This window comes from Drosophila pseudoobscura, chromosome 2, assembly GCF_009870125.1.
Source record: "Drosophila pseudoobscura strain MV-25-SWS-2005 chromosome 2, UCI_Dpse_MV25, whole genome shotgun sequence".
NCBI classification, from domain to species: Eukaryota; Metazoa; Arthropoda; class Insecta; order Diptera; family Drosophilidae; genus Drosophila; species Drosophila pseudoobscura.
Genome location: NC_046679.1, coordinates 20431496 through 20452911, shown reverse-complemented (window position 1 = coordinate 20452911; position 21416 = coordinate 20431496). Strand labels below are relative to the sequence as shown.

The 21416-nt window shown below is 42.1% G+C and overlaps 1 long non-coding RNA gene across 3 annotated transcripts in view; it reads right to left on the bottom strand.

Annotated features, from left to right (window-relative positions):
• Positions 1 to 21416, bottom strand: part of LOC117183319 (uncharacterized) — an 81376-nt gene that overhangs the window by 12989 nt on the left and 46971 nt on the right. The window contains exon 1 of one of the 3 annotated variants that reach the window (XR_004468473.1): positions 13443 to 13562. The exons of the other annotated variants lie outside the window; for them this stretch is intronic. This is a non-coding gene — a long non-coding RNA (uncharacterized lncRNA). Of the gene's footprint in view, positions 1 to 13442; positions 13563 to 21416 lie in introns of those variants that run through there. 3 annotated transcript variants of the gene reach the window in all.

The following is a 21416-nucleotide window of genomic DNA, read 5'->3' as shown; positions in this document are numbered from 1 at the left end:
TTCATCTCCTGTCCAGCTGTCCAAAAAATAGTGGCAGGAGTAGGGGCATTAGAACATCGTAATCGCTGGAGGCACAACAGCCGACGGAAAACCGGGTGGATTTTTCCTCAATTTTTCGTTACACGGCCATGGCGGCAACGAAAAACAACCCCCCCGACCAGAAAATACCCCATTTCAATACTCATATGTGTCGGTGTGTGTGTGTGCTGTCTATGGGGTTGGTTTTTCATTTATTCCACATCTCAAGCCCAGTTATTGAAGTTTTTCCCTCCGAAAAAGGGCCAAAATTGTGCACTCATTTAATTAGATTGTAGCCGGAAAAAGTTACTCAATGAATTACCAAGAAAAGCGTCGTTTGGAAAATCCTTACCTGAAATGAAAGAAAGCGACATTTTCCGATTAGTTGGGGGTAAACATATTAGAGAACAAATTAAGTTAATGAAATGTCGTTTCCCCCCCCCCACAAACCCCACTCCTCCATGATTTCCCGCATGGCAATTAAATCTTTCCTTTGAGGGCCAAAACTAATTAAGAGAAAAGTCAATTGCAGAGAAATCTCAATACCAAATTCTCAAATGTGTTGATTAAAAGACCATAAAAATAATAAGCAGGCGATGAAGAAAAAAAAACACATCAAGAACAGTCGTGGAAACAGAGGAAAAAATTACTTAATTAGTAGGCCGAAAAGAGCAGGACAGGAGCGGGCCCTAAAGAGCAGGCCAAGGGGACAGGAGCGGGCCCAAAAGAGCAGGCCAAGGGGACAGGAGAGGGCCCAAAAGACCAGGCCAAGGGGACAGGAGAGGGCCCAAAAAGAGCTGGCCAAGGGGACAGGAGTGGGCCCTAAAGAGCAGGCGGTAGGAGCGGGCCAGGCGGCAGTGAAAAAAGCAGTTCAGGCCTCGCCAAAGTGTAAATTGAATGAAATATTCATGCAGAGATTTCTACAGACCGCAAGGTCCAGAGTCCCGTCCCGGCTCCTCCGTTGCATCCACATCCTCTCGTCCCAAAATTGGCAACATTCAACTCGTCTCCTTCTGGAGGCAAGTGCGAATGCCAGAGAGCCTGCCTGATGTTTTATTGAATTGAAAATCTCATTATCACCTTCAAGCATTCTTTGAATGCATTTCGCAAGGGGGGCATGGGGGGGGGGGGTGACCGTGTGTGGACCTGCTTTTTGGGCAGCAGCAGTCATGGCCAACGCATTTGGCAGATACTCGCAGCTAATTATCGTAATTATTGCAAATTTACAAATTGATATGAAATTGATTAGTGCCCCGGTCCGACATTGGACGATGTGGATGCTGGGGATACAGGTTGCTCTGCTCCCCTGCCCCCCTTGCTTGATGGCAAAGGGAAAACCCGTTTTCGCTTGGCTCTGACTCGGAATGGGGCATGGGAATACATTATGGCCAAAGTGTTGCTTGCCACTTAATGAAGATGCCAAAATGGAGAGCGAGGGGCAAGAACTGTACTGCCAAAGGAGGGGCAAAGGAAAGACAGTTGTTTTTTTGAGAGGAATAGAGGAAACCACAAAGTAATTCTGGCAGTTCTTAGCCTTTTAATCCTCTTGGGAAGGAATTTAATTTATTTGCTTAATTTATTTTGTTAAAAAACTGTAATACTTGATTTAATCAGCGACGACAAATCAAAAGTCTTCAAAATTCAAACAAAAGCCACTCCGCCTCTCGCTTAAGCTCTTCCTTTTTACCGCTTAAGCTCTCTCTACCGCTTAGCCAAGGCAAAGCTCGCCCTCTCTCTCTGTTCTTGTTTTTGCATTCACAAAAGCAAAAGCAAAACAAGAACAATGGACACAGAGACAGACAGACGACATTCAAGGAGACAGAGAGTTTCAGTGTCGGAAAGAGAGTTTCAGCTTCGCTCCAGAGAGGGACAGACAAAGGGCAAACATGAATAAAATTTGCGTAAAAACTGGACAACAACTAAAATGTGCAGCAGCCGAAAGAGCAGGAGGAGGCGAGAGGTACGACACGAAGACGCTGGAGTACGAAGAAGAGCAGGTCGGTCGGTTGGTCGGTCGGTTGGTCGGCATTTCAATTGGAAGCGAGATAAATAGAAAGAGATGGAGCGACAGGCAGACTGCAGGCAGCGTCGGCAGGCAGCGCGTTGCTTAATAAAATAATGCGACAGAAGGAACGCAAACGATCCGGAATGATGCTTCTGCTGATGATGATGATGATCAAAGTTGTTGATAATGATGATGCTCGTTGATTGCCGACTGCTGTGTGAATGATTTGCTGTGGTGTGTGTTTGCTTTTGTGTTTGTATGTGTGTGTGGCGCGAAGTGAATTAATGGCTTAATTGAAAAATTTGTTCTCACCATGAGAATTTTTACACTCTCACTTGCTCTCTCTCTCTCTCTCTCTCTCTGTCTCTGTTTCCGCATGAAAGCAAACAACATGACAGTCGAAATACGCGACAAATTGTGTCGTTGTAGGCAACGCAATAGTTCCCTACAGTGAATACTCTATGGGAGTGAAGGCTTTGAGGAGTAAACTTCGAAGTAGAGGCAGGCAGAACCTTCCTCTTGGTGGGAAATTATTCAAAATCGATGGGTTTTCTGCCTGGAAGACCTCTTTCTGCCATGTACCACTGTACTGGTGTTCAAAACTTAGTTCACTGAATATTTAGGTGGCATTTCCTCTAATTATCATCCATACAGATTCTATAATGCACTGGGATGCACGTAATAATGCCACAATTCATTGGGAGCTCTTTTTACACCCAGAGAAAAAAGACAGAAACATACCTGTTTTTAAAATACATTTCTAAAACACTTCAAAATATATTGCAAATATATTTAAACTAATATTAATTTCAACTATGAAATATGTATATGTATATATTTTTTTCTCTGGCTGTAGGGGAACATTATCCACCATCCATTGTGCGGAGAGTATTACATCAATTTTTAGGTAACAGTTTTTATTTTTTGTTCCCATAATTTACCTTCCACACAGCCGCCGACGGCCGACGACCGACGGCCGACGACCGCCGACAGTTACTAATTTTCAACACCCTCTGCCGCCCATGCCTCTCTCTCGCTCTCTCTCTGTCTCTCTCTCTCTGCGGGTTGCCTTCATCGTCATCGTCCGCGACGTCAGCGTCATACGCCCCGTGGGTGTTCATGCAAATGGTATACTTTTCACCTGCTTCCTTTCGGGGGCCCCCTCCCCCTCCACCATGCCCCCCCCTGGGGGGGCGACCGGCATTGGCCCAGGGAAAAACTATATGGATATGGATATATGTATGGCCATGGCATGCGTGCCGCTTGCTGCTGTCGCTGCCGCTGCCACTGCGGCCCGTACGATGGAGTACCGGTGGAAATTGCATGTTATTAGCCGCATACACGATCCCTTCCACTGATAACAAAACCATATTTTATTTATACGAGTACTCTTTGTTTTTGGTTTTTTCCAACACAAAATTTGCGCGCTTAGACATTTTATTTACCAATAACCAAACGACCGACGGCAGTCAGAGCCATGGCCAAAACCAGAGACCAGAGGGGGACAGACGGAGGCGAAGGCGAAGGCGGGCACCAGTTGTTGCAACAGTGTCGCAGCATAATAAGAAGAAATTACACCAACAACAGTGGCAACAGCAGAACAGGAGCAGCAGGCAGGAAGGGGGAGAGCGTGGGGGTGGAGTGGGGGGTCCGGGGGTAGCCTTGCGTGCTAACATGCAATTTCAATGTAACCAACCAGAAAGCGGACACAGGAAGGGGGCAGGGAGGGGGACAGAGAGAGAGAGGTGGTTACAGTGTAGAGGGGTCACACAGAGAGAGAGAGAGAGGGAGGCAGAGAGAGGGAGAGAGGTGGGAAGTGGGAGCTAACACGTCTATAAAGAATTGTGAATAAATTTCCAAATAGCAAAAGGCAAATGATTGGAGGCAGCGACAGTGGACACACGAACTAAGAACCGAGAAATTTGAATAAAAAAATATGGGGAAAAAGATCCAATGGAAAAATATTAGTTAATTTTCCAGACGAAATTTGATTTATTTGTTAATTTTTATTATCAGAATTTTCAATTTGAAATTTTTGAATTTTTTAAGAATTAATTTTTATTTTAAATTCAAATTCCTATTTCTCAGAACATTATTTATCTTGGAATGATTTATTTAATATTAAATTACTACAGTATGAAAGAAAATCTAAAGAAATAAAAAAATTCCTTAGTTTTAAGACCCTTTTTCTGCATTGAATCGGTTAATTTTTAAATGTTCAGCCAAGAAAAGAATATGTTCAAAGAGTATAAAGATTTATGAGGATTCTAAATCCTAGAAAATTAAATTAAAAATTAAATTTCCATAAAAAAAAACAATAAAAATTAAATTACGCTAAAAAAAGACCACATATCTCAGTTGTGGCTAGGAAAATGTATTAAAAATCATAAGGAATACATTTTTTTAAGCAAAAAAACTAAAAAAAATTGAGAAAAGAAAAAATCACAAAATAAAAAAAGAATTACGTTGTAAATCTCAAAAAAAATGTCGCAAATAAATAAAAAACTCCGAGAGAAATCATTATTCATGACTTTTTAATTAATTAATATTCATAAATATCAATAAAATAGCCATAAAAACTATATTTTATCGGCCATCTATATAATTTCGTTCCACTGTTGTCCATATAAAAAAAATTAACAAAAATATAAAGTATACGCCACGTGTACGCCACAAAACGCATGAGACGGCAGGCACCCCTTCCTTAACCATCAATACTCATTCGTGTGTGTGTGTGTGTGTGTGTGTGTGGGGGGGCGGGGGGTAAATATCCTCTCTAACAGTAAAATCCTAAAACCCAAACGAACAGGGTAAAAACTTTTCTGTTTGTTTATCATTAAGACATTTTACACTTTTACACGGGATGGTTGTTGCCCCTTCGTATAATCTCCACCCCCCACCCGCTGCTCCTGCGGCTCCTGTCATATGTGGATGCCACATATACATATATCCCGTTGTATATTTGTGTGTGTGTGTGTGTGTGTGTGTGGCAGGATATTGGCGTCGCCTGTCGCCATGGGCTTGTTTGTGGAAAGGATTACAACGTAGCCACAAACAACTGCGACTGCGACGGCGACTGCCACTGCCACTGCCACTGCCACAGGCTACAGGCCACAGCCAGTGCTAACCAAACTCCCAGAGCCACTTCCTTCCTCGTATTTCCATATTTTGCCTCTCTTTCTCATGTAACCTGGGCCTCTCTCTCTCTCTCTCTCTCTCTCTCTCTCTGGCGCTCTCTGCTAATTACAATAATTTTTCTAATGTTGCGGCATAAATTTGTAACGTGACATGGCCGATAAGCGATCTATCGCTGGAGTCAACATGACAATTTGCAGAGCCAGAAACCCAGAAGCCAGAAGGCCTTGGAACACGAACGAGCATGGAAGAGCCCAAACAATCAACATGAAGTCGAAGCACACACTGGACAAGGTAACAGAGAAACGATAGAGCCATAAGAGTCAGCCGTAGAGCCACAGAGCCACAGAGCCACAGAGCCAGAAACGTGTGCAGCGATAGACATCAGAGCGGATCGTACGGATTCACTTGGATCATTGTCAATCAGTAGGGGCCTCGAATGGCACTCAAATACACTCAAAGAAAAAGGTGATGGGGGGAACGAAAGAAGTGCCTGGGCCTGAGATATGGATAGTTCTCTGATTGTGATCTACGAAAATTCTCTTTTACATACAAAATTCCAGGGGCCTCGAATGGCACTCAAATACACTCAAAGAAAAAGGTAGTGGGGAACGAAAGAAGTGCCTAGGCCTGAGATATGGATAGTTCTCAGATAAAACTGACTCCGATCTATGTAAATTCTGCTTTGGCACCGAAAATTCTTAAATATAGGAACCCCTTAAGGAGTGGCTCTTATTTTATTCGTTTTTTTACTCAAATTATGATCCGATTGTAATGATTTTCGTCAATCTAGTAGATATTATTATTATAACTGATTCTGCATCAACAGTTTTGTCGTATCTCCAAAATTAAAGATCCTACAAGTTTTCCTTCCTTAAAAATTTCGAAAAAATATGATCCGATCGTAATGATTTTCGGCAATCTAGTGGACAATAGTATTATATATGATTTATGAGTGCCACAGGATTCCGCACTGTATATTCTCAGAGATTTCTTCCAGATTTCCCCCAGTGCATGGACGTGCTTCTGCCTCATTGAAAATGCGCAATTAGACGCCGCCAATGGAACGCCATTTGCCCCCCAAAGACGGCCCGACACGGACCGCCCGAAAGAGTGTTCGGGGGGGGGGAGGGGGGGGCCATGTGCGGCAGCAGGTTGGGGCTTGGTTGGGGTATGGTTGCGGTGCCGCCGCCGGTGGCATTTAACCGCTGTAAATGAGTTTATCTGGCGCAATCGGGCGATCGGTTAATCGACAATCAGCAATCGGCAGCAATTTTCGGCATCCGCTTTTGTGATGTCGCATCGCGTAGCGTCCGCGCGCATGTGCAGTGCCCCCGGTGCCTCCGGTGCCCCCTGTGCCCCCCGTGCCTCATTGCCTGCCTCATTGCCTGCCTCTGGTTGAATGGCTGAATGTTAATTAATTGAAATGTACAAAGACGACAGCGCCACGGCAGCAACAACAATGCCTGTCTCTCTGTACCCCCCTTCCCCTCTTTTGGAGGGGGGGGGGCGATCGCTGGGCGATAAGCAAATTGCAGGCGCTGCAGTTCAAAGGAAAACGACAATTATGCGCCAGGCACTCAGGTCTCTCTCTCTCTCTCTCTCCCTCTCCCTCTAGTTTTTTCTTTGTACTTCTTGGGGTTTAATGTCGCGAAAAACATGGCGCAGAGGGGGATATATGCCTCCAAGGATATGCAAAATGGGGTCACGGAAAAGCCATGTATCCTTCCCTTGGGAGATCTCTATTTTCCTCTCCTACTATCCCTCGATTTATCATCGCATCAACGCCCACCATTCACAGGCTCTTAGGAGACCGAGGAGACCCTTTCTAACAACCATTTCGAGGCGCCTCCAGGGCCTCTCTCCCCAGAAACTCCCTATTTTTTGGGTCAAGTAGCAACTGTCGTTACTTCTCCCAGTTTTCCTTCGCTCCACCTTCGTTTCTTGTGTGTGTTTTTTTCCTCTGTTTTCCTTATCCTTTATCTTGTGGCATTTGTTGTTGCCGCGGGTGTTAGCCTTTCCATTGTTGCAAGATGCACATGCGGCAGGAACAATGTGAAAGGGCAGCAAGGGAGACCCCAACAATAGGCAACATGGTCAACAGAGGGAGAGAGAGAGAGTGCGGGAGGGAGGGAGAGAGGGAGAAAGAGTGGATGTTAGCCACGTTAATGATGACACGCGCCCAACTAGACGCTGCCCGCTTGCCGCTGGCCGCTTGCCACATGGCGCAGTGGATCCCGCAACAAATTAACATACAAGGCAGGAGACAGGCAACGTGGCCGAGGATGGGGCATGCTGCAAGCTGGCGTCAACCGCCAACGCAGTCGTCGGCAGTCGGGCAAGTGGATGCCTGGTTCCATGTTGCTGCCTTCCTGCCTGCCTGCCTGCCCCTGGATGTTGCCGTTGTCGGTACAAATAAGGCGAGTGCACAATAGTGCACCTTTGGGGCAGCCGCAACACAACAGCAGTGTTGCAGCTGCAGCACAGAGTCCGCTGTTGTCCGGACAACAGCTTACTGGGGATTAAGTCAATTGCACTCGAATGTCAACCCAAATGCCGCAACAAGTTGCAACGTTGCAGGCAGCAACGGCCGCAGCAGCCAATAACTTAATTAGCCATGGACGTAGGCTCCATGTGGCAGTGTGGCAGAGTGGCACGTTGTGTGTGTGGGTGTAGGACACGGATTAAGGGGCCTTATGTGGCTGAATATTTTAATATTTTTGTAGAGTTTTGCCAGGCAATCGATAAAAATCGATCATTTATTGGTGCTTCGATAGCCCCAAGAATTGTTTAAGCTCTAAAGACATTGATTAATGTATTTTGATAGAGGAATATGTTGTTTTTTATCCCCCAATCTTGGTATATCATATATCCAAAAGACTATACCAAAAAGTATCTTTATTTCGTACTCGTTTATCAAAAAACCGCCAACAATCTATCTTCCATTCAACTGCATTTCTCTGGAGATCTCTGCTTGAATATATTCTAAATAATTGAAACACTTTTGCCCAAAATTTATGTTAAACAATTCTTCTGCCTTAAAAAAAAAACCTCTCCCACATTTGACAGCAGCTTTAAATTCAAGCAAATTAATGAGCACCAAAAATCAATGGGAACTAGATTTTGGCTCAAAGCAAATACACACCGAAAAACTGGGCCAAAAGAGCCACACACGAAAATCAGTGCAAATCGAAGCAAAAATCTTCCCAAGCTGCCGCCGGCTTGGGGCTTTTGGGGGCTTTGATTAAGCGCCTGATGACATTTTTAAAAAAAAGAGTTTGAAGGAAAAAGAAACATAGAAATTGAAATTGAAATTAATGCCAGATTGATGGCAATCTTTGGCGGACTGGACTGGACGATGTCGTCGGGCATTAATGGAGGAGCGACAGAGCAGAGCAGAGCACAGCGATTGTATCTTGGGGGCCTTCAAGCAAATGAAGCGCATAAAATGCTGGAAAACTAATTGCAGCGACTGGAAGATACTTTTCCTGGAGAGGCACAGAGATTATCGGGCTGGACAGGTGACAATGACAGCTTCATTATAAAGTAATTTACATAAATCAAGGCATCAGCTAAGCCCCCCTCCCCCACTCCCCTGCTAACTGCTAAGCCACACTGGGAGAGAGAGCAAGAGCAATTAGTATGAGCGGCTGTTGCTGTGGAACATTAATTTTTAATACACCCAAAGAGAGAGGGAGAGGGAGGGAGAGAGAGGGATTGGAAAACTGCAACTGACAGGAGTCACATGAGAGAGAGATAGAGGATAAAGGACACCCACATGGCTCCTGCTGCTGCTGCTGCTGCCAGACTCAACTTTGGCTGACAGGTTGCAGCACTTGCACCCAGACTCCTGCCACAGCTAGAGCACTCTCTCTGTCTCCGTCCCTCTCTGACTTATAGTTTGAAGTGGAGGCTAAAGCTCTGGCAGTCTGTAGTGCGTGTGTTATTCAATATAACAGCATGTTGAACAGCTCAGTAAACAACAACAACAAGCAGCAGCAAGAAGTGCAACGTCGGTTTGGAAAATCTAACGAATATGTAAACGATATGCTAGAAAAATGTCAGTCAAACTGTCGCTTCCAACACACGCTCGGCAGCAGCAGCAGCAGCAGCAGCAGCAACATTTAGTCACTTGATGCTTATATTGAAAATTGTTTCTTGCTGCAGGACTGAGAGAGAGAGAGAGAGAGAGAGAGAGGGGTGGAGAGGGGGGCTTTCTGCAGCCAATAGTTGCATCCGAGAAATGCAGTGAAAGAAAATAGTAGAGAAAATAGGGAAATTCCAGGCAGATACTTTAGAAAAGTGGATTTTGATTGGGGAATATTTAGACAGATAATTCTTGGTGTTTTTCCAGAGCAAAGACAGGCATAAAACACAGATTTTCAAATGCTAAGTCGCACTGGAAGAGAGAAAAAGTGCGCTAAGACAGACTAGGAGAGAGAGAGAAGACGATGAAGTGGGCTAAAACACACTAGGAGAGAGAGCGAGAAGGAAAGAAAGCGCTAAGTCACACTAGGAGAGAGGCAGAACAAGATGAAGAGCGCTAAGCTACACTAGGAGAGAGAGAACAAGAAGAAAGAGTGCGCTAAGCCACATTGGGGGAGAGAGAACAAGAAGAAAGAGTGCGCTAAGCCACATTGGGAGAGAGAGGATGAAGGAAAGAGTGCGCTAAGCCACACTGGGAGAGAGAAAAACAGAAAAACAGCGGAAGATTTCTTCTTTTTAGCTAAAAAAAAATCAAATAAAATCCTTATAATTCTTAAATGGTTAATTTTGGTGGTCTTTAGGATATTTAATTCCGAATTTTATTAAAAAAAATATAATTTAAGAAAAGATACTGTTAAAAAGATACATAAAGATGAGAAGATACCTTTCTGCTATAAGTTTAGGCCATTTTTTCTTTGAAAAAAACAAAATTAGTCCCCCAATTGATGCCTCAAACATGGCATTCCTTCTTTAAAAGCATTCAGAATAAGTCCCCTTACCTTTTTCCAGCCTAAAAAACCCTCAAATCCCTCGAAATGTCTCTGCCAAAACTTCTTCGATGCCATTTGCCATTCGAAAAACCTTTCAGTGTAACCCATAGTTTCACCTCAGAATACTGTTTTATTCACAGTACAAGCCAGAACCAGCTGTAGAACACAGTGACTGCCACTGCTACAGCCACTGCCGCCGCTGTGGGGCAGACGTAGCGTAGAAAAAAAAAAACAAAAAAAAATCAACACATTTATGGAAATTTATTCATAGAACTTATGAAACCGATAGACAACGGACAGCAGCAGCAGTACAGAGAAAAAAAGCTGCCTGTCTGACGGCAGTCCCCCACAAGTCTACGGGGGTTTGGTCCCCCCCTCCGACGCTCCCTGCCTACCTCCCAGCACCGTTGGTGGCTGACTTTCAAGCCTGGTTTAGTTTTTCGCCAAACAGTTGGCAGTTTTTTGTACCTATTTTTTGTTGTTTTTTGTGTGTGCCCCACAGAACGAACACAGCCTTGGGGGAAAGAGAGAGCCGGCGAGCGATTTGTGCAACGGGGAGGCGTTGAAATGATTGCCACAGCCACTATATAAATATGCGAGAGATCTCTCCGTGTGCAACAAAGAGATTCACTCGTTTGCCACACAATTTGCTGATGGTTTCCCCCGTGGAGCTTCGAGGGGGAAAATATGTATGAAAAATATGCCACAAAAAATGATTGTAAATAAGTGCAAATTGTTCGGGTGGGCGACTGGACTGTCAAAAGGGTTTTGGATCACTTTATTGGAGGGGAAAAACATTCAATTTGTATGGGAAAATGCCAGCCCGGAAGTACTAGCTCTCTTCCAGTGAAGCTTAGCTGCTTATCGTGGGTTTCTTTCTCTTCCAATGAAGCTTAGCAGGAGACAAAGGCCTTCGATCTCCCTTCAGTGACGACTTATTGCTAAGAATGAGCTTTGATCTCTATCCCAGTGAAGCTTAGCAGCAGAGAATGGGTTTATTTCTCTCCCAGTGAAGCTTAGCTCTTAATAAGAAGCTTTTATCCCTCTGCCAGTGTAGCTTAGCAGCTAAAAATGAGCTCCTATCTCTTCCACTGAAGCTTAGCACTTAAGAATGGTATTCTATCTCTCTCCCACTGAAGCTTAGCAGTATACAATGGGCCTATCTCTCCCCCAGTGAAGCTTAGCAGTAAAGAATGGAGCTATCTCTCTCCCAGTGAAGCTTAGCGCGTAATAATAAGCTTCTATCTTTCTTCCAGTGTAGCTTAGCAGCTGAAAATGAGCTCCTATCTCTTCCAGTGAAGCATAGCTGTGAAGAATAGGCTTCTATCCCTCTCCCAGTGAAGCTTAGCACTATAAAACGTATTTATTTCCCTCCCCGTGAAGCATAAAAGCTAAAAATAATCTTCTACATCTCTCCCAGTGTAGCTTAGCAGCTAAGAATAATTCATATGCCTTGATTAATGTGCTCATCAGCGACTTTCAACATTTACCCCCACAAAAATCATGTAAAAAACCAGCGATAAAGATCACAAAAATTAATAGATTCCATTTGAAGAATTTCCCGTTTGTAATTACACAAGAAAATTCTTGTAATATTTCATGTTTTGTTGTGCAGTTTTTTGTTCTCTTCACGTACGGCGTAACGTATCGTATCGTATTTGCAAATAGCAATTAAATTAATTGTTGACTTGAATACTTTTGACGCCATTCAGCGTGGAGCAGCATGGAGAGTGGCACATCATTATTACGAATACAAACAGATAAAAGACTGAGTGAATGTGTGAGTGTGAGTGTGTGAATGTGAGTGTGTGTAAACATATTCAGGCACTCAATCTGCAGAGGAAAGCCACCGCCACACACGCGACAGAGAGAGAGAGAGAGAGAAAACTAAAAAATATGCGCGAAAATATGATTTATGGCCATTTTGCAAGAGGCGGAAAGAGAGAGAGAGAGAGGTCTGGCTCTCTCTCGTTCTCGTTCTGGTACTCTTATCTGCCATCGTTCTCCGTATGCATCCATCGCTAATTATTTCATATGTTTTTCGCGCTCTCTCTCGCTCTCTCTCGCTCTTGCAGAGGGATGCCCCAGCATCGATTCAGTTGCATTTTCCATTTAGAGGAAAACAACTTGTTTGATTATTGAACCGCGCAAATGTTTAACCCGCGATTTGCCGCCGCGATTTGCCGACTAATTTGTTTCTGTAGAACGTGCTATCTCCCTCTCTCCCTCCCTCCCGCTCTCCTCTAGAGAAGATTTATGAACTGCTTTAATGATCTAATTAAATTGCAACTATAGCCATGAATACACTCATGCTATCATTCGATTTCACAGACGATTCACTCAGTCGCTGTTGCTCCTCGTCTCTCCTCTTCTCTCCCTTTCGCTCTTCACGTTTTTATTTGCATTTTAGTCATAAATCATTCGCGGCACTCGCGCGCGCTTCCCTGGGAAGTACTGCCCGTAGTATTCGTAGATGTATTCTCAATCTGAATATATCTATTGATTGCATGTATCGATTGACATGCGTTTATTCAAATTAATTTGATTACAGTGTATTATCTATGGAGCACTTTGCCATATCATTGTTTTAGCCGCCTCAAAATGGTCAATAATTGCGGCTTTAAACTGGATTTTTAATTGAATTCCTTTCAGAGAATTCACGGAATGATAACAACAGACTTGGGATACTGGAAAGTGACGACAGCAGAAGGTATTTGTTCCTCTTTTTTTTTTTGGCAGGAATGAACACTTTTTAAAGGTTTTTTACGGGGGAAAAGAATTATGGCATTGGGATGTAAATAATTTTAAGGGATTTTTGGTGGAAATAAATAAATTACATTATCTAAAAATAACACGATTTAAGCTATGTTTTAGCTACAGAAAATAATTAAAAATTATATTTAAATAATAATTCCATTTTTTAGAGGTTTCGAAGATTTTTCATACATAAAAAACCAATCAAATTCTTAAATTTCCTACATAATCTTTAAAAATCTTAATTTTCCAGCTAAAGAAAATACCCAAACAAATTTTCAAGACAATTATTACGATCCTAAACCATAGATTTGTATAATTTGGCCTATTTCTCTCTTCCAGTGTGGCTTAGCATCGCCTAGGTTTAAGTTTTCATGCCTTGATTTAGGTGTTTTTCCACTAGATCTATAGCAAATAGTGGACACACCATAGGCACCTTATTTACAAGAAATTTCTACATTATTATAGCCCTTAAAAAAAATCTATAGGTTTCTTTATCTTTCAAATTTCCCCATAAGAAAAAAAATACTTCATATATATTTGTATTTATTTACCTTAGTTTTTCATGTGATTGTTTTCGTGTCTTTTCTATATCGCGATATATATCTATATAATTGTTGTTCTTGTTGTTGTTGTTGTGTAAAAATCGGTGCCCAAAATATATATATATTGATGTATATTTTTAGATATTTATTTGGTGTGTAAATATTTATTGGATTGATACACACAAATATTAGTTGTTTTTATTATTTTTTTTTTTATATATATATTTAATATCACAATTTTCTTTTTTTAAAAACGTTGACGTTTTGTAGAAATTTACACTTAAGATTTTTTTTTATGATTATTATTTTTTGTTTGAGGGGGGCGTGGCGGGGCGGGGCGGGGCGGGGTGTTCTCTATTTTTATGTGTATTTTATGTTATATTTACAATCACAATATCGCGCGCGATTTAATCATAGATTAATCTTTACAATCGTACTCATATTTTTGTTGTATATTGTATATGGAAATGCGTATGTTTTAAGGTTTATTTTGTTGTTGTTTTTGTTGTTATTGTTGTTGATATTTTTGAAATGTTGTTGCAAACGATAGAGAAGCAAAATCAATAGAAAGCGCGCCACAACGATGGCAATCAGAAGCAGGACAGCTACGACGACGATAATAAACGAAAGGACGACAAGATGCAAACGCAAATAATTTCGATGTTGGCGCGACGATTTGCGTTTTCTACCCATAAAAACACACGACGATTTTCGGTTTCCTTTTTTCACCCGGTGATTGATGATCGATGATTGAGAGAGAGAGAGTGTGTGTCTCCTTATCAGCAGACGTTGGTTGGGTCTTATCGGTGGAGCCCAAAAAAGAATCGCAATCGCAATCGCAAGGCCCGCTCCTCCTTCAATCCAGTGGCACAGTCGCCGCCGAAAAAGTTCAATGTTTCGGCGATAAGAATATTGTTGAAATCAAAATTGAATAATTTCTTCAACGATTTAATGATGCTCTTGTTGCCATCCGTACGATGAGATTTTCTGCGTATTTTCCATGTCATTTTCGCATTGAAATTTCCAATTCCATTTCATTTCATGGTTAACCATGCCACAAACGGCGGCTCTTTCATTTTTGCGCCAAAAACAAAAAACGTTTTGCTTGTGTCACGGAATCACAAAGTTCTGGGGAGTCAGGAGTCTGGAGATCTGGGGTCTGGTTTTTGTTTTGGAGGACCACAAGAAATTCCCTTGAAAACTTTGAGAGACGCGCCAAAGGGAAGCGAAAACCAAAGTATTTTTATTTTTATATATTTATTTCGATTTCCTTTATTTCTTTTTTCTGGAGTATTTTTGGGGAATGAACCGAAACGACGACGACGGCAACGACGACGACGGCAACGGCGAACGAACAATACGTATACGATATACGGTTGATGGTAAACGAACGGGAAACCGAACGGCAGCACGTCTATTTGGCACGTTCATTCATTCACAACTGAGAAACTGAAAACACCGCCAGTCTGGGTCTCGGCCAGTGAATCACAATGAGCCCGGCTCGTAACTCGTAAATACTTCGAATAAACCGAACCAACACCAGGCAACAATGTTGCCGAGGCGTTCGCCTGCCGTCCGGCAGCATGTTGCCAGCCACACATGTTCCTTGATGGTTTTTGTTGGTGATTTATGTATGGGAGAATTTTTATGTTTTGTTGTGGGGAAGACCTTTGAAATTTATGATCTGCACTGCACTGATTTTTTGAAGGCTTCGATTTCAAAACTTAGGGTTTGTGTATTTATATTTGGGATTTTATCCTTTTTTTTTAGGGAGATTTGAATTAATCTTTGAGCTCTACTTGATTTGGAGCTCATATTAGGGACTTTATATAAGAATATCTGTATATTTTGGACGCTCAGGTTCTGCAGTTAATCATTGGGAGATGCTGTTTTTAATCTCATTTTAGACACCTCATTTGATAGAAGATGATGATGGATGGATGTTTAAACGGATGTAAAGACGGTTCCCCACTTTAATTTTTGATTTAAATATTTGGCAAGATCGCAACCTTTTCAAAAACAAACTATTGTCATCCAAAAATTCGAGCTATTCCATAACAAACTAGCACGACACCGCTGAACTTATTTCTATGGCCAGTAGTGTATGTATTTATTTTATTCCAAAAAATATGTATATTTTTTGGGTTTTGTATTTTTGGGGATCCAATTTTTTACTCTTATATTTTTTTCCATCAGATTTATGATCTCATAATTTTGAAGCTCTTCTGGAAGCCCTTCTTCACTGGCCACACACATGTTGATGGCTGCCAAATGTTGCGCGCGCTTTTGCCGCCGACTTGTTGCCAGACACATGCTGCTCGTATGTTGCCAATGGAAATAAATTCAAAATAAAAACAATAACAACCCATAAAACTATTAAAAACGCATAAATTAAACAAAAATTCAAGTAAATCAAATATAAAAATTAATAATAAATTATACAAAAAAAAAAAATGTATACAAATAATAAATCAATTATTGGAGAGCTTTTTGTTCACTAGGGAAAATCGTAGACAAAATTTTGGTTTTTGCTTTTGATTTTCAACCGATAATTGTCCGTCATGAATATATAATAAAAAGGGGGGGCTATGATGCGGGTGGATATTTGTTCAGGAAACCCCTTTTTACGTGAGAGAGAAACAGGCTTTGAACTTGAATTTCGGCAAACGAATGAACGAACAACATAATCACAAAAATTACCGCCATGCATATGAAATACAAAATATATCCCCCCTGTTCCCCCTTCTGTCCACCCCTTGCCACCCTTCTTCATACCCCTCCGCCTGCACGCAACAAAAAAACTTGAAAATAAAACAAGAAAAAAAGATTTATGACTTTTTTGGCGGCGCAATTGTTGTTGCCGCTCAAAGAAGGAGAGGGCCAGAAAGAGAGGTCTAGACCAGACAGAGAGGGAGATACTAGACCAGACAGAGAGGCAGATACTAGACCAGACAGAGAGGCAGATACTAGACCAGACAGAGAGGCCAGATACCAGTAAAAAGTTGAGCCAAAATTGAAAGTGAAAAGCGTGGAAACGTGGAAGTCATCGAGAGTGTCGTCCGTTCGGTCAGCAAACGCTTGCGGCTACGACTCCTCCTTCTGCTTCCCCTTCCTTCCCCTTCCTTCTTCTCTTCCTCCTCTGGACTACAGCTTCATTATGCCCTCGAGGTCCTGGTCCTGGTCCTGTTCTCCTTCTTTCGTATTCAAATTCTATATCAGATTTTTTTTTTCAATATCCCTTTGCATATATTTTTCCAACGCTAATTGCGTGAAGCCATAAATTTTAAATTCTGTTTTTTTTTATAGAGAGAGAAAAACGTGGAGCAATAGAGATAGAGGTAGAGAGGAGAGAGGTAGAGAGGCAGAGGGAGGAGGCCGCACATTGACATTGATAACTTCATTTAAATGCATTTGCAACGCTCGACGGTGGAAACTACTTTTCGTAGCAACAGTTTGTGGCAGGAATAGAAAAGAGCATGGGCTCTGGAATTCTTCGATTTTTGCCTTCGGGCAGAGGGAGAGAGGTTTTCTTGAGGGAATACAACAAATAGTTGTTGCTGTACAGTGGAACCGATTTGAGGTGAAAGATTGCACTTAAAGGCAGAACTACATACTCGTATTTCTAGAGATTATAATGGAAATGTTGGGCACAGGTTTTAATACAGATAGTTCCAGCAATATGTACGTATGTTCGGGATTTCCTTTAAGTGATTCTTTTTGAGAATTTTCTTGATAATTCCCGTATTTTAGGTGGTATTTATTTGGTAATTGTTAGTATTTTTTCTGTTAACTTTGTGTACATTTACTATATTTCTTATTATTGGAGATTTTTTTCCTGGTATTTTTGTGTGTATTTATGTTGTTTTTTATAGTTGGAGATGTTTTGGATATGTTGAGCATTTTCTGGTAGGTTTTGGTATTTGTTAGTATTTTTTCTGGTATTTTTGTGTGTATTTATGTTTTTTTTTATATTATTTTTGATGTTTTTAGATTTATAGAGCTTTTTCTGCTGTTTTTTAATATATTTTTTCTGGTATTTTTCTGTATATTTATGGTATTTTTTGTTTTTAATAATGTTCTATGTATATATTAAAGATATATATTATTTCTGTGGTATTTTTTGGTATTTTTTCTAGTTGTTTGTTGAAAAGTTATGGTATTTCTTGTTTCCTAGAATGTTTCGGATATTAGCACATTTTTTCTGAAATATTTCTGATATTTTTACATATATTCGCGGTATTTTTTTTATATTTTTCTGGTGTTTTGAGATATTTTTTATAGAATTTCTTGTTTTTACGCATATTAATGGAATTTCATATAAAAAACCAAACAATATTCATACTGGATGCTTGTAACAGAATTTTCAAAGCTAAAAATTCCCTAAATTGTCCTACAAAACCCGTTCCCCTCTGAAAAATCTCAAAAATGTTCGAAAAATCTCAATCACTTTGCACCAAAGAAATCTCTCGTTGCAGCCATTTCTATTGCTAATTTAATTTATGTCGGCATCTGCTTCGAGCACATTTAACATCCATTAAGCGCGGCAATTCTCTTGATTGCACTCACATCCCTTCGCTAATGCACATGGGCACCGCCCCCTGCCTCCTGGTCCTACTCCGCCGCCGGGCAGCAGTCCGTGATTCGGCAATCAAGAGCGACATTGAAGCGTTGGTGGTGCATCATTAGAAGGAAACGGGCGGCAGAACGGGAGCAGGACAATGACCAACATATCAAAAACAATTCCGGGACCGACAAAAATCCATGAAATTGAAATTTCAACTTACACGCAACCCCTCTCTGTACCCCTTCCCCTGGCCCCCTCGACGTTGGTGGCAAAAGCTGACAAAGACGAAAATCAAAAACGTTACGTGGCAGGCAGCATTCAGGACTCTTGAAATTAGAGCCTCCCCACTGCTAATGGGCATGCCATGCCATGCCATGCCACGGACACAGACACGCACAGATACTGCTGCTAAAACGTGTACTAGGACGGAGACTAGGCCCAGGACACACACATCCTTCCATATCCAGTGGCTGTGAAACAGAAACAGAGCCAGAGCCAGAGCCCACGAGAGTTGACTGGCAAAAGATATTCCAAAACTTCCATATCCGATCCGCAAACACACACAGATACAGATACACAGATACACAGATACATTCCTCGGTTCGCATATGAGTATTGAACGACGAAATGAAACGCACATAAATCAAAATGGCCGGACAGCGGACCCAGCGAAGGACGACGCCCGTCGTTGCCGCTCACTCGCTCTCGCTCTCAGAGTTTTAGAATGACAGGCGGACCTCTGCGGGGACTAACGGGAAACCGGAGAGGGGTTGGGGGGCAGGAGGCTGAGGCCGAGGCTGAGGCATCAACTGAAGGGCTTTTTCGGGCACACGGGAAATGAGGAAACGAGGAAAAAGGGAAAGGAAACGGCGTTTTGCTGCCGCTAACGGGTGCGCCGCTTCATAGATGAAAAGAGGGGGTTGGGGTGTGAGGGTGACTGCTCGCTCTCCCTCTCTCTATCGTTCTCTCGGGGGTGGGGGGCGGTGGCTGGCGGTGGTTCAGGCCTGAGTGCGCGCTGCTGAACAAATGAAATGACGACGGGTTGACTGCCTGTCAAAAGAACAAACATGGGCGCACAGAGAGGCAGCGGCAGCGGCAGTCCGTCGCCCGTCCATCCGTTGCTGTTGCTGCCACACAGTCACTGCTGCCGACGCCATAGGAAATCAAATGAAATGAAATGCACACATGACGAAACAAAAGCCAAAGCCAAAGCCAGAAAAAAAAGAAACGAAGGCCTCTTTCTCTCTCTCTGGCTTTTGCTACCAAAAATACGAAACGAAAACCAAAACCAAAAGCAAAACAAAAGCTTGAAAATAAGCAAAAAGGAAGCGGAGAAACCATCATTGTAATCATCACCAGCAAAAGGGCCAGGCCAGGCCAGAGGCAGGCCAGGCCAGAGGCAGCCAGGCAGGCAGGCGCAGAAGGATGAGGCAGTCAGCGGGTGCAAAACCAGCAGGAGCACCAGGGGGGGTTACGGTGGAGCAGGCAGCAACAGGAACCAGCGGGCAGCAGCAGCAGCAGCAGCAGCCCCAACAATCCCTGACAGCAGCCTCCGCAGGCAGCCACTGAAGCAAGCCTCTCGTTCTCCCTCTCTCTCTCTCCCTCGCACTCCCTTTGTTCGTTCGCGTGTGTGTGTGTGGGTGCCACACAGAAGGGCGTCCTGGCAGATAGGGAAATGGTGGCAGAGGCCTAGTGGCTGGTCACATTTGTGGCTTGTCCTCTTAACCGCTGGAATATTAATTAACGCTAATAGAAGTGCTCACATGTTCGATGGCTGGGAATTTATTGATATATTAGTAGAAAGACTAACTAGAAAATACCGAAAAATTCAAGAAAATTAACCAAAAAACCGAATAAGTACGAGTTATATATACGAAAGTCTGATTAAACTACCATAAGATCGGTAAAAACCGAGAGGTACTACAAAAACTCTGAAAAAGAGCATAAAATACAGTTAAAAATACCATAGAATATTAAAATATTCACAAAAATCAATAAATACAATAAAATTACCAACAGATTCCAAAAAAAAATACGAGGTTCTACAAAAACTCTGAAAAAGAGCACATCAGTAAAAAAATACCATAGAACTTCAAGGTATTGACACGAATAAAAAAATACAATAAAAATACATACAGATTACAAAAAATTAACCAAATATCCAACATATAGCGGAAGGTATCACAAAAACTCTGAAAAAGCGCACAAAATACCGCTAAAAATACCAGAAAATACCATAGAATTTCAAAGTATTCACATAAATCAAGAAATACAATCAAAATACCAACAGATTCCAAAAAATGAACAAAATAAACATAAAATACCATAAAATCTACTAGAAAAAAGCACAAAGATACCAAAGAATACTTTCTTCTTGAAATTCAATGAAAATTCATTCAAAAATATCTCGCTTAATTCCAGGTATAGCGGAAAATGCTGTAAAATCCAAAGAAATTCCAGAAAAATACCAAAAAAGTACTAAAATTAATACTACAAAAATACTTTATACTTTCAAAAATAGCCCGCTTAATTGCAACTTTAATTTCTTAATAGTCCAGCGGAGGTTCTATTGAGGAAAAAAGGTCTCTCAAACATTAATCGCACGATAATTTCTTTGATCTTCTACCCCTCCGAACCACCAAAGGCGGAAGAACAGAAAGCAATCATCCAAGCGATGATTACAACGTATTACAGGCCGCACCTGTCATCACCGGCAAATGATATATGCCCCCTGCCCCTGCCCCGTCGCTTCACAACTAATTTCAGCTGAAAAATGAAGCAACAAAAGAGAGGAGGAGAGAGGGAAAAACACGCCCCCAGACAACGTCAAGTGGAAATTGAAATGTTTTCCATTGTAACGAATATCAATTTCGACATATTCCGAACCCAAGGCCTAAGGACGCGGACAGGACACAACCAAAAAAAAAAATAGTAAAAGTCGAACCAAAGGAAGAGGAAGGGAGGGTAGGCCAGTACATGGACACGGCGTTGCTGCAACATTGTGTCCTGTGTGTCCGCTGTGTTCGGGTTCTTCTGCCTCCAGTGTCCTGTTCCGACGCACATGTTCCAATCGAAGCGGCACAAAAACTGTACATGAAATGATTACAGAAAACCCCGAAGCACAAAACCCGACGAAAAAATAGCATAGAATTTCAATTTTAGAAACGTGTTTCGGCCATCGCCTCCCAAACAAAAAAAAAGGAGGACAGGGCTACTGACTTTCGACTTGTCTTTTGGGCGCATTTTTGGACACTTTCCTATATCCGATGTGTGTGCGTGTGCAACCCCCGAAAAAAGGCTGCAGCAACTCTTGTGTGGCACGGACAATGACGGATGAGTGCTGTCATTATGGCGGCAATGACGAGTCCGAGGGCTGAAGTGTGTCTAAAATCGAGCTGACGAACTGTCACTCACTCCCT